This window comes from Lycorma delicatula, chromosome 1 (genome assembly GCF_047948215.1).
Source record: "Lycorma delicatula isolate Av1 chromosome 1, ASM4794821v1, whole genome shotgun sequence".
Taxonomy (NCBI): Eukaryota; Metazoa; Arthropoda; class Insecta; order Hemiptera; family Fulgoridae; genus Lycorma; species Lycorma delicatula.
In genome coordinates this window covers 190,162,080-190,175,835 of record NC_134455.1, presented here as the reverse complement: position 1 = coordinate 190,175,835, position 13,756 = coordinate 190,162,080, and the positions used below count along the sequence as shown (strand labels likewise).

Below are 13,756 nucleotides of genomic sequence, written 5' to 3'. Positions count from 1 at the left end.
TTTTGGCAGAGGTTAATAATTATTAATAAAACAATATATTTAAATTTAAAAAAAAGTTAAAAATAATATATGTATATGAAAACGGAATCAAACCGAAGTGTGCACGGTTACAGATTCGATACGTTCTTACTTACACCACGCAACTACTTGAGTGACGTGAAACAAAATTAATATATAAATTAATGTAAAATGATGACACGGACACCACAAAATAATGTGATGTCCACCACAATGCAACTGTAACTGTTAACTTTATCACACTTTCAAATGAAATAAGTTTAAATGAAGTGCAGCAAAAAATTAAAACGACAAATAAAATTTTAATTAATGAAATATTTGCATCTTACAAGGCATATCGGTTCAAATCAGACTTCATCTCCTTTTCATTTTTATAACTTTTTTTTAATTTAAATATATTGATTTATTAATAATTATTAACCTCCGATTGTAAATTTTTTTTACGATAAATAATAATTCATAATAACAATAAAAAATATCAGAAATTATTAATGAAATAAAAATTTTATGTACGTTCCATTAAAAAAAAAGAAAAGTGTATATGTAATTTAGGCGTACATAGAAGTCATGAAGTGTCCACATCAGATTTTTTATGTATGTAAAAAACACTTTTTTTTTTCAATAATCAATATATTTATTAGAAATAAACAATATAAACAATGCTGCTTATTCACATATCTTCACTAACATTTAAAGCTAAATCTAAATTAAATTCATAAATATTATTTTTCTATTTTATTGTACTGTTACTTTCCTCAAACAAATTGTTACCTTCATTATTTTCTCGCCACAAAAATTCACATAAATACGAATCCATCAACGCGCATCTAGTGCCACATTCCTTTATATCGCGATTTTTAGCTCGCTACCATAAACTTTCAATACTTTGAGTATGTGTAGCTGTTTTTGATATACAAAGTTTTCGCTATGATTTATTGTATAATATTTAAATTACATGTTATTTGGTTATTATTATATAAATGTAAAAATGAGGGTTTTTATTGTTGTTTTTGAAAAAAAAAGAAAAAAGTGATACCCACTTTCATCTTTGCTAATAACATAACGAAAGTTTTTTGTCACACAGGTTCAATTGTACTTAAATTCTACTAAATCAAAATAGCCATTTACAAAAATACTTTGATAAATGGAATTTAATTAATGGAATTTCCTTATTTTTTTCATATTGGTACATTTAACACTAGAAAATTACTGACTGCCTTATTTTAATAACAGCTTACTATGAGGTAGAAAATTTAACTTCAGATAAAAAAAAATTATTTAATTAGAATAATAATTGCCTTTCAAACATGATGTAACACTTATCCGTTTCAATTTAAATTCACTGATAATATGAATATTTTATCATATGACAGAAATTTACATTTCAATTACCTATTAACAAATTGGTGCGTCCTGATCTTATAGACTGATAAAAATGGAACAGTTTTTCAACAATAGAATTTTTCTCGTAAAAGTGTTTCGAATTGATTACATGCTTTTACGTGAAAGCAGAAACCGGGATCTCTAGCGTCTTAGAGAGTTCTAATTATCTACGAAAAACAAGGATGACAGTCATTCAGAACGGTTAAATGCTCATGTATATACGCGCACTCATGAGTTTATTATTTCTTACGTAAGTAAATTTTACCTGCATAATATAAATATATGCATCCTGCAAATTAAATTAGATAAATTCAATGAAGAATTCGAAGATTTAATTTAATATAAACATTTATTTTAGAATACAAGAAAGTACAGAAAATCGTTTTGCCAAACGGATTATAAGATAAAGTCAAAAAAAAAGATTACGCTCAAAAAACCGTTTACATAAATTTGGCTTGAAATAAAAGCATACTTCGTCTGTTAAATGTCAATAGGGACTACGAAAGTACTATAATGCCTATTAAATTGCATATACACATTTTTAAAATTATATAAAATTTTATTTCTCTAATTTCTGATTCTTTCATATTTATTTTTATTGTTATTGAATTATTATTTATTGTAAAAATGTTTTTACAATCACGGGTTAATTATTAAACCAATATATTTAAATTAAAAAAAGTTAAAAACATAAATTAAAAAAAAGAAAAAAAATAGGAGATGAAGTCTGATTTGAACCGATGTGCCTTCACTTGTAAGATCCAAATATTTATAATTAAAATTTTATTTCCTATAACTCTGGAACTAATGAAAATAAGTCTTATGATATACTTATACTACTTTGACGTATCATAGAAAAGTTCTCAATGAGGACTTATTACTGCAGTTAAGAAAAATCCAAAATCCAAGTTGTTTTGGTTTTTGGGCTCTTTTCGACACTTTCGGTTCAGTTGATTACAATCAAAAGGGAAGGTGCAGAACTAGATATTACAATAGTCCAAAATCCAAAATTTCAACATCCTGCTAATCGTTTTTGAGTTATGCCAAGATACGTACATAAAAAAATACGTACGTAGAGACGTCACGCCGAAACTGGTCAAAATGGATTCAGGGATGATCAAAATGGATATTTCTGTTGAAATATGAAAATCGAAATTTTTCCCGATCACAATATGTCCTTACTTCGTACAAGAAAGTAAAAAACACTTTTAATTCTAATACCGATTTTCATGAGCAAATAGATGGAAAGAAATAGGTAAGCTCTGTCTGGAGTTTAGGCTTTTATTGTGGGGGTAAGTTACAAATAAAAGCTAAATAGAATTTAAATATGTCGTATTAGTTCGGTTGATATAGGCAAATGGTATTTTTGCTGTTTTAAAACAATCTCATGAAGCAAATTTTGTTAAAAGATTAAAATGAATTCTTAAAAGACATTTATCATTGAAACTGAAAGTAAACGCAAATTAAAATTTTTAGATATAAAATTAATTCGTGAACACAATAAAAATCACATTTTATATATATATATATATATTTGATAAAATTTTCACAAAGTAACAGACATAACAGAAATTATTTTCATCTTAATGCTTGCATTAAGTGGCAGATTTTACAGAATAGAACAGTTTTTTAAGACATAATAATCGAATGATGTTAAGGTGGGAAAGAATACATGAACGGAGAAAAAATACAGTATGTATGGGAATCTATGCGTAAACAAAATAGTAATGAGGCACGCATTTTGATATTATACATAGATTATTGGGCGATGTAAAAATAATGACAGATGCATTTGAAAATATATAAGACAAATTATTTCCCATTGAAATAACTGACCTCTGTAGTCGATTAATCGTTGTAGATTGATAAAGTTAAAAAAATGTACTTTATTATGTTAAATTATAATTTTTAATAATATCTAGAAATTTCATGAGGTGCTTTTCAGGAGTACTACACGGTAAGCGACAATGTTACGTATTCTGTAGAAAAAGTGTGACTTCCAAGAAATTTCCGGGGCAGCGGATTCGATTACATCAACCGGGTCTGAAAATCAGATTAAAGTAATTATGAGTGACCATTACATAGTATCGAAAACTGTTATCGGCTTGCTGTTCTAGTGTGGGGGGAGGGATGAAAGAAATATTAGTACAAGTAAATCACCGAATAAGTTTCAAGCAAATCCAGTGGCGGCTTTCAACTCTGAAAAAGTTCAGGAGTAATTATCGTTAATTTGATCATACTAATTACTTAATTTGACATACTCTCTTTTTCCTGTTTAGCCTCCGGCAACTACCGTTTAGATAATACTTCAGAGGATGAATGAGGATGATATGTATGAGTGTAAATGAAGTGTAGTCTTGTACATTCTCAGTTCGACCATTCCTGAGATGTGTGGTTAATTGAAACCCAACCACCAAAGAACACCGGTATCCACGTCTAGTTATTCAAATCCGTGTAAAAATAACTGGCTTTACTAGGACTTGAACGCTGGAACTCTCGACTTCCAAATCAGCTGATTTGGGAAGACGCGTTCACCACTAGACCAACCCGGTGAGTTAATTTGATATACTAATACCTACTTTGATATAATACTAATATCTACTTATTATTCGTTATCAAACAGGACTCCTTAAGGAGTTCGGTGGAACGTCAAAAGGTTACGATACACACAGATTTCTTAAATTGATTTAGCAAGTATTTGTGATTACGAAATAAGAAAGGTCTCTAGGCTACCGAATGAGATATCTGAAAAAGTGTTCTGACAGTAATTTCGACATAGGCAAATAGGTAGAAATGAGCTCGGATAGATATTTTATCTTTTGATAATAGATGTAGAACTTCATGCCCCGATTCACTTTTTTCTTTTGTTGAGGCATAACTTTACTTGATTATGCCATTATTGTATGTTGTGAATTCCTCGTTTGTTTCTGGCATTATAACAATCATAAGTATGATGTTACTTATTACAGACGTTCATCATAAGTAGATTTTGATTTATGAACGAGTACGTTAAGGTAAATAGTGGACATACATATTTCGAATCTCCTCCAATGTTTACTTTTCTTAAAAATTTAGTGATTGTATAGTGAATTACATTTATAGTACGATAATATTGTATACGTCTGGAAAAATTAAAACAGGTTTTAATATTAGAGAAAATAGTTTAAGAATAACATAAGCTTAATCTAAATCAGAATGGTTCTGTAAAAGGGCATTTTTAGTAAGTCACGACATATTGAATGTTCATATTTGAATGCTCTGGAAACTATTTTACGTGCAAAACATTCAACTAACATTTTTTTGTATTCAGCCACAGTAATGAGACGAGAATCTGAGAATATCTGATCTATTAATTTTTTTTTTTCTAAAAAAGCTTCCTTCTTCGGAAATACATTTTAAATGTCAATTCCCTGACGTATCTGTAGTAAATCAACTGTTTTTAAGTTTAAAAGAGAACCGAAAGAGTTTTTATTTCAAAACACCAATTCATCTAAGTAACTTGAAACTTCAAGGATTAATATTTTAGTCTTCCCTTAATCCTTTTTCAATATCTTTTTATTCGGCTGAATTCCTATTTCACTGAAATTTTAATCATCTCTATAACAAATAAATCTTTTTACGGCAATAAGTTTTGCGTTATTATTTGATTAGTTGATTTGGCTGTAAATTTCTTGTAAAACTTTTTATTCTGACGCTACTCTTTGTACTTTATATACTGACGCATTTGATATAATATAAATTATTCAAATGGACAGTACTTTTACCGGTCGATTCTGAATCGAAAGCTGCAAAACATCTTGACTTCGTTACAACAGAACAAACTTCATCAAATCTTTCTAAACCAAAAGAGTTTAACTAAGATTAAAAGTTTATTTTTATAAATAAAATAACATGTAACCGATTTATACGAATGTGTTAAAAAAAGAGTGAAAAAATGTAAATCGTAAATCAAATGAAGATTAACATAGAACAGTGTTCTGATTCACAATTTTGTCATATTCATACAAGAGGTACTAAAAGACCCAGAGAGCAGGCACGAGGTGTTAACATTTAGAACAAAAAAATTAGAAGAGAACAAAGAAATTAGAATTCAGAATAAGTCAATCATTTCTTATATTCCGTAACTCCTTTTCAAACTCTTAACTTTATTATTTCGCCCATAATTCTTTAGAAATAGTAAGTTCCGTATAATTTTGCCTATAATCTCACTCTTGAAAGAAACAAACTATACTTTGGTAACAAAGGACGAATTTAATACGTACATAGAAGAACATAATTTTATGTTACATACAGATGTGTATTATATTACATGGATTGTAAGTAGTTCAATACAGGTTTTCTACTTTTTTCCTGTTTAGCCTCCGGAATAACCGTCAGGTATTACTTCAGAGGATGAATGAGGATGATATGTATGAGTGTAAGTGAAGTTTAGTCTTGTACAGTCTCAGATTTTCTACTGAGTGGTTTTATATGAACTTAGAATAATTTTGGTTCAACTTGAAATTTTTTTTACTATCTGCAACTACCACAAAGAATTAGCCATTCATCGGAATAGAAATTAAAATAATGGGTAAATAATAGGGTGTTATCAACAACAATTAAATATTATTCATAGAGATTATTCAATAGAGAGTAAAAGTGTTTCATGCTTCTGCTTGTTGCATTATTATTCGATGAATATCTCTCTCTACTGTTTGCTTTCACTTACATCTTGAAACCGTATAACGGATGTAACACACTGTGCATACAATTAAAAGTACAAAGCAATTATAAGTTTTTGAAATACTTACTATGAGAGATCTGATATAAAAATTATGGATCTTATAGCAATTTAGTAAACATTATACGTAGTAAGTGAAATATCGAGTCATCAGTTTGGACAATACTAAACAGCTACACATTGTTAAGAATACTGCCAGATAGACTCAAAAGGTTAATGCCGAATTTAAATAACGCAAAAGTAAAAAAAAAAATATTTTTTTGCACACCGGAAAACGTGGAGATTACTTACAATATATAACCAACCTTGCAAAAAGATCTAAGTAATATAATGCAAACATAAATATTGCAGTAAAAACTGAAAAAACTAAGATAAAATAAAGATTTAGAGAAATTTAAACGCTTTATACTAGAGCGGACACTAAAACATAAGCAGAAGTAGCAGGAGCGGTAGACGTATTTTTACCATGAAACTAGTTGCCAATATTTTCGATTTTGTTCTGAGACATGATAAAGCAATGTTACACTTGTAACACGCGGTAAACCTATGGATTTATAAAAAAAGGGGTTGTGTGAAATATGCAAAGGATCTTGTAAAAGTCGGTGTATTAGATGAGAGTATACCGTACACGATCGAGAAGATGCTTAGAAATAATTACCACAAAAGAAGTGAATAGTAGCTAGTGAGAGAATATTTTGTCACGCAGAATAAAGAACTAAAACGGAATAAGTATGAACAGAAATACACAGAAGAATGAAATAGAGTGAAAGTAGTATTAAAAAACGCGAGTTTAGAAATTTTGTATGAGCAACTTGAAAACATTGTAATAAAAAAAAACAACATATTTTTACATTTTGTAGAGTTAATGAAGGTTATGGAAGAATGCATTCCATTTCATAGAAAAATGCAATTTGAGCAAGTAAATACTGTCGGTAAAGTTGGGAAACTTTTTATTTGCTCATTGGAATCTGAATAACTTAAAAGACGATCTTAATACATGTCTACAAAGTTATAACGAGACTGATTACGAAGACAAAATTTTCAAACATTAATTTTGTAGAAGAAGAACGGCTGAATAATATATTGATCGCTGACATGATGAGATTAGAAACCAAGCCAATTTTAATCAATCCATTTTGACCAGTTTCGGCGTGACGTCTCTACGTACGTATTTTTTTATGTACGTATCTTGGCATAACTCAAAAACGATTAGCCGCAGGATGTAGACATTTTGGATTTAGGACTATTGTAATATCTAGTTGTGCACCTCCCCTTTTAATTGCAATCAACTGAACCAAAAGTGTCGAAAAAAGCCCAAAATCCAAAACAACTTGGATTTTGGATTTTTTCTTAACTGCAGTAATAAGTCCTCATTGAGAACTTTTCTATGATACGTCAAAGTAGTATAAGTATATCATAAGACTTATTTTCATTAGTTCCAGAGTTATAGGAAATAAAATTTTAATTATAAATAATTTATGTTTTTAACTTTTTTTAATTTAAATATATAAGTTTCAAATGAAAAGAAGTACAGTAATAGTCAGTGGTAGCGGTTTTCAGGATCGCCCCCATCACATCATTCTGCCCAACGGAACCACTCTTTAAGAAAATATGGTCGATGCAACTGGTCGACTGCATTTCGCCATTGAGACTGTTTTGTAATCGTGTAGGTTTGTTCATATATTATCTAAATCCATATAGTTGCATAATACTAAGAAATTCATTTATCAGGTTATTATTATCAAGAATATTCAAATTCGTATCCCCTAATAAAATTACGTTATCATTCGTCTTTATTTTCTGTAGATAAGCATCTAAGCTAATGTATGTTCCGGGAAGGCGATCGATAAATGGCAATCAGTTTATGATTCTCGTTATCAATTCTAAAATTAATACCAACTGAATTCCCATTTTCTAACTCTACTTTCATTATTTCGTGTTTAATATTTTTATCTATAAATAAACATATACCGTCATCACTCTCTGTGAATTTATTATTTTGAAAGACTATGGTAATAACCTTCTAAACTGAAATTAAATTCAATATCATCACCGATCCAAGTTAGGTCAATATAATAATATGAAACTTAACTTTACTATTACTTAAGTAAAAAACAAATTCATCAAAATTTTTTCTTATATTCATATGAATTATATTTAGGTGATATTTATGGTTAAAATATAATTGAGAATTAAAATTAAAAAAATCATTTACTTCTATTGCATCGCAGCAATCATACGTATCAAATCATCTGATTCATTATTGAAAGGCATACATAACAGGATAAAATAGTTAAACAAGCAAGTTATACTTACTAGAAAGTGTGATGAGAAATGAAAAAAAAAGTAATAATAGCACAATAAAAGTAATAAGAAATCTCTAAAATTACGCAATTCCTGTCGGGCTAAAATACCATTACTGTATTTAAGAAATTTCATCTCAGTCTTATTGTTTGTATTTTTTAGGCGATGTGTAGAGTAATTTTGATTGAAATGAAATATTTAACTATCTGTTCTTAAATAATTTCAAGAATCATCCAGATCATTCGCTGTTAATTAACGGTAATTAAAAATGAAATTTTTTGTTTTTTATGATTCTAAATAACTAGATATTGTTTATATTTGATACGAGCTTCTGATTTTTTGACTCGTTGAGAAAATTGACTTTTAAATCCGATCGGATCGGTTATCTTCAAAATATATCAGATGAAAGATTGCATAATTTGGTTTTATATTATCCAGCTTGGAGCAGAAGAGATTCCTATAGACCAAGGAGAAGATGATCAGAGATTTCTTGAGAAAAATTTTTCTTTCGCCTATAACGTGAGATTGATGATGAAAAGAAAAAAAATACTTTTTTCAAGGCGAAACGTTATTATTTAAAAAATCGTTGGAAAAAAAAATTTAATAAAATTAATTTAAAAAAACAATATTCATCAAAAAGCCCAACAAAATAAAAATAAAAGAAAACATCTCTTAGTTTATTTTGTTGATGTTAAAAAAGAAATTAATGTTATCGAATGCCAGTTACCTATAGATACCGATATCATGTCTTGAATTCTAAAGAAGCAGATATTTAAATGCATTTCTGGCTTTAGAAATGGATTTTTTAAGATACCGGATAGGGATGACATGAGCAGATGAGACTACCCGATGAACAGTTGTAATATATCTAATTATATCTTTCCTGAAAGAAACAATAAAGAAAAACGTGAAGGACAAATGGAAGATACAAGAATCCCTAAAGAGACCCTTAATATTCCCCCATGTGAAGAAAAGAGACGAAGAGCGAGGAAATACTGCAAAGATGGAACAGGATAACGACATTACCCGGAAACTGAAATGATGACGATAATGAGAATAACAATAATAATAATAATAGTAAAAACCAAATCCAGCATAAAATTTCATTGCTAAGTACTGATCATGAAGTCCATATTTACGCATCAGAATGAGCTATGAACTTTCTTACTTACCGGATATATTAATACCATTCATCCTAAAAGTGAATAAAATTAACTGATTTTTTCAGTATTTTTATTTTTTTCAGACATAAGATGTTTGAAAAAAGTGCAAGATTAATCGTCATTAAAATAAAAGAATAGATTTCGTGATTAAAATAAATTCGGTCGTAATGCTTTGCTTAATAAAATGCTGTTATATAATATGACGTTGAAAAAAGAAAGATATATAATTTTATAAGAATAAGACGATAGCAAGTTTTTTTTAATGTTGCTGTAGAATAATACGTGTGTGAAAATAATATTTATTTACACACATGTTAATTTTACAGAAATAAGCTACTGAAAAATAAATCAAGGTAAATCGAATATTTATAAAAATATTGAATTTAATATGCGTATCATAATACACTGCATTATGTTATGTTGTACTGTAAAATAATGCGTTGTACGGAATGGCACAAAATTTAACTTTAAAGGAGTCGTTTGTCAAATTGTTTATTGAAATTTATTAGCAGGCTACATGTTCGGTTTATATATCAGAGATTAAATATATTTTAAACAATGAGAATCAAAGACTTCTTAAAAATATTTATTTAATGAATCATATCAATTAACTTCGAAATAAAGTTGAAATTTATTTATTTACTATAAATAATATTGATCGAGTGCAATAATTCTGTTGAAATTATAAAAGAATTGATTTTATTACGAAAAAAAAGGATAAATAAAGAATTGTAAGGCGCAACGTAATAATAGAACATAGAACGTTTCACGTGGAATATTTTACGGAAAAAAATTTGGAACAAACGGAAACAACTTTAGTCTAGCCGAGAAGTAAAATCGTGGTATCGTTAAAGTAGGTATAGTTGAAGTGTATTTTAACTGTATTGCACTACACTGGTAAACATGGGATAAATATTAAAAAACATGACTGCCAAAAAAAATAATACTGCTAACAAACATTGCTCTTTTATATAGGATAATTAAAGAGCGTGTGAGTGACAATTTTGTATGTAGTATTTGTAAGTAGTATAATTTTTTTCAAAGTTTTTAAATCTATTTAAACATATATGTGTGAATATATATATATAAAGAAGGAGGGAGGGAGAGAGAGAGAGAGAGAGAGCTTATGATACTCCCGATAACGTAAGGATTCCAATACGAGGTCACACACCTAAATCGGTTCAGCCGTTGAGCTGCTACCTTGAAACAAACATACATCCACCCTAAATACACAGCACCAACAAAAAAAAACAAGAAAAAAGACCATGCTGACATGATCGAACATACTGCCCGTCAAAAAATTACATCATTTTTTTTAAACATATATATTATACTAGCAAACACCGGTTTGAATTTTGAAAATCGGAAGATTGGTTGCGAAAATATAACAACAGTTCCGAATAACCGTGATTTGTTAGATCGAGAGTGTACCTGATGCGTGCAAAAGTTAGCCTTTAACCTACTAACAAATACCCCGTTTGAATTTTGAAAATCGGACAATTGTTTGCAGAGACATTATAAGAGCACCCTATTGCGTCTTCCAAAACAGCACTCCAGCGGAACCCCGATTGTTGCCAGTTGATGATGATGATTGGTCTAGCCTCAAAGTACTCGCCACACCTCATCACTCTAACCTCATACGAAGCTCCACGAGAAGCCCATTATTATTAAAATGAAAATTTTTTAAATCTATTTAATTTTTTTTTTAACGTGAATTTAATCTATTATTTTTGTAATATTATTTATTCCAATCATTCAGTTCAAATCCAGCTTACACAGTGATAGAGGCTCACAGTTCACAGTTCCAATAATCCAATTTATTAAATTTTGTGCTTCAACCAGAAAATCTCCACTATTATATATATATATATATATATATATATATATATATATATATATATATAGAGAGAGAGAGAGAGAGAGAGACAGAGAGAGAGAAGAGAAAGAGATATAGCCTTTGAAACTCCCGGTAACGTAAGGATTCCAACGTGGGGTCATATATCTAAATCAGTTGTCATTGAACTGCTACGAACATAGATACACCCCAAAAATACATTATACTCCTTTTTGGGCACTCATGTAAAAATTACGCAAGCATTTATCAAGCAATTACAATAAAATCTTCTCTGCGGTGAAAAACATTAATGCAATAATGCTTAAAAATATTAAAGCAATAATGAAAAAGATAATAAAAAAACATATTTATCAATAACGTATCTTTAATTTTATATATCCTTTAAGTTACTTAGATATTAAAAATATTATTTTAAACAAAAAATTAAAAAAAAACATTATAAAAATAAGGAACTATGCGATACTATTACGGAAAGAAATTAAAATAAAACGCTTCAAAAACCGTTTAGAAAAAAATATGACGTAATAACTAAACCTAGATGGCCATTTGTTTATTAAATAATCATTATTAGTAGACACTATTGAAAAGTACAGAGTTAGTTAAATTAAATATGCGTTGGGGTATCTGAAACTGAAACAGCAACAAAAAACTACAAAAGAGGCTGAACATTAAAAATACGATATTAGCATGATTAAAATCACTCTCATTTTTCCAACTGACGGTCAATTTTTTTTTTTTATAAAAATCCCTAATCTTTTCATCCGGTTTTCGAAAGAAAACCGAAAGAAATTTTCGAAAGAAATTTTTAGTTTTTTATACTTCGGTATTTTTCCCTAAATGCTGAAGTTCAGGGTTCAGCAATACCTGATTTCCAGTCAGCTTCCAGAACAGGTTCGGATCTCCAATACGTACGCACATATTTTCAACAACGTTTCAACTTTGCAGCGTTTGCAAATTTACTCTATATTACTGTTTCGTAATGACGCCGAAAGTCTGTTATTAAATCGAGGTATGCTGAGGATTCCCCGTCACGTCGATATTCATAATATGGTCGATGTTGGTGATTATTTAAAACGAAGATGCAGGATGTATAATTTCTGTATACGATGGAAAATTCTAAGTTTAATATTTGATTGGATTTTCTACTTCATTAAGTAAATTCAAGCGTAGGAACAGCACCACTTTATTACTATTTAAATAAAAAACAAAAAAATCGAAAAAAAAAGATTTGTCTACTTTTCTTGAACTGTATGATTTCATTTTCTGAAGATATAATTATGTTCCAAAAAATTATTTTCAGTAATTGTTTTTCATTTTTATAAAAAAATAACTTATTTTATCAGAATTAGTAATAAATCAAAATTTTCTAATTTCTTTTGTGCTACTCTAACGAGTAAACTATAATATTTATATATATACACATCTCCCCATATAAATCATGAGACCTTGCCGTTGGTGAGGGGGCTTGAGTGCTCAGTGATACAGAGTAGCTGGACCGAAGGTGCAACCATATCGGAGAGGTATCTGTTGAGAGCCAGACTAAGGAATGATTCCAGAAAGAGGGCAGCAGCTCTTTCAGTAGCTGTTAAGGGCGTAGCTCAGGACGACTTAAACGGCCTTATTAACATCACTCAGCCCTCGCAGCTGAAAGCAATGGAAAACTACAGCTGTTTTTTTTCCAAGAAAATGTAGCTCTCTGCATTTTCATATAGCAATGATGGTAAAATATTCCGGAAGTAAACTAGTTCCCCGTTTGGATCACCGGGTGGGGACTACTAAGGAAGGGCTCACCAGAAAATAAAAAAATAACATTCTACGAGTCGGGGTGTGGAATGTTAGATGTCTAAAAAAGGTTGGTAGGTTAGAAAATTTAAAGAGGGAAATGGAAAGGATAAGTGTAGATGTAGTAGAAATTAGCGAGGTTCGGTGAGAAGAGAAAAAGACTTTTGGATGATTTTAGAATAATTAACTCAGCTTTAAATAATGGGGAGGCAGGAGCAGGTTTCGTAATGAACAAGAAGATAAGGAAGAGAATAGAATATTTCAAAATGCATAGCAATAGAATCACTGTAATAAGGATCAAATCAAAACCTAAACCGACAACGATTGTTAACATCTACATGCCAACAAGCGCCCTTGATGATGATGAGGTAGAGTGATGATGATGATGATGATGATGATGATGATGATTGATGATGATGAGGAAGAAATTGACGAAGCATAAATTGGGATGAAAATTTAATAATAGTTAGAGATTGGAATGCAAGCATTGGAAAAGGCAAGGAAGGAAATATAGTGGGTGAATACGGGCTG

The 13,756-nt window shown here is 29.5% G+C and overlaps 1 protein-coding gene across 2 annotated transcripts in view; it reads right to left on the bottom strand.

Moving 5' to 3' along the window:
• LOC142326403 (kelch-like protein 17) overlaps window positions 1-13,756 on the bottom strand; it is a 284,480-nt gene that overhangs the window by 149,681 nt on the left and 121,043 nt on the right. The window lies entirely within an intron of this gene.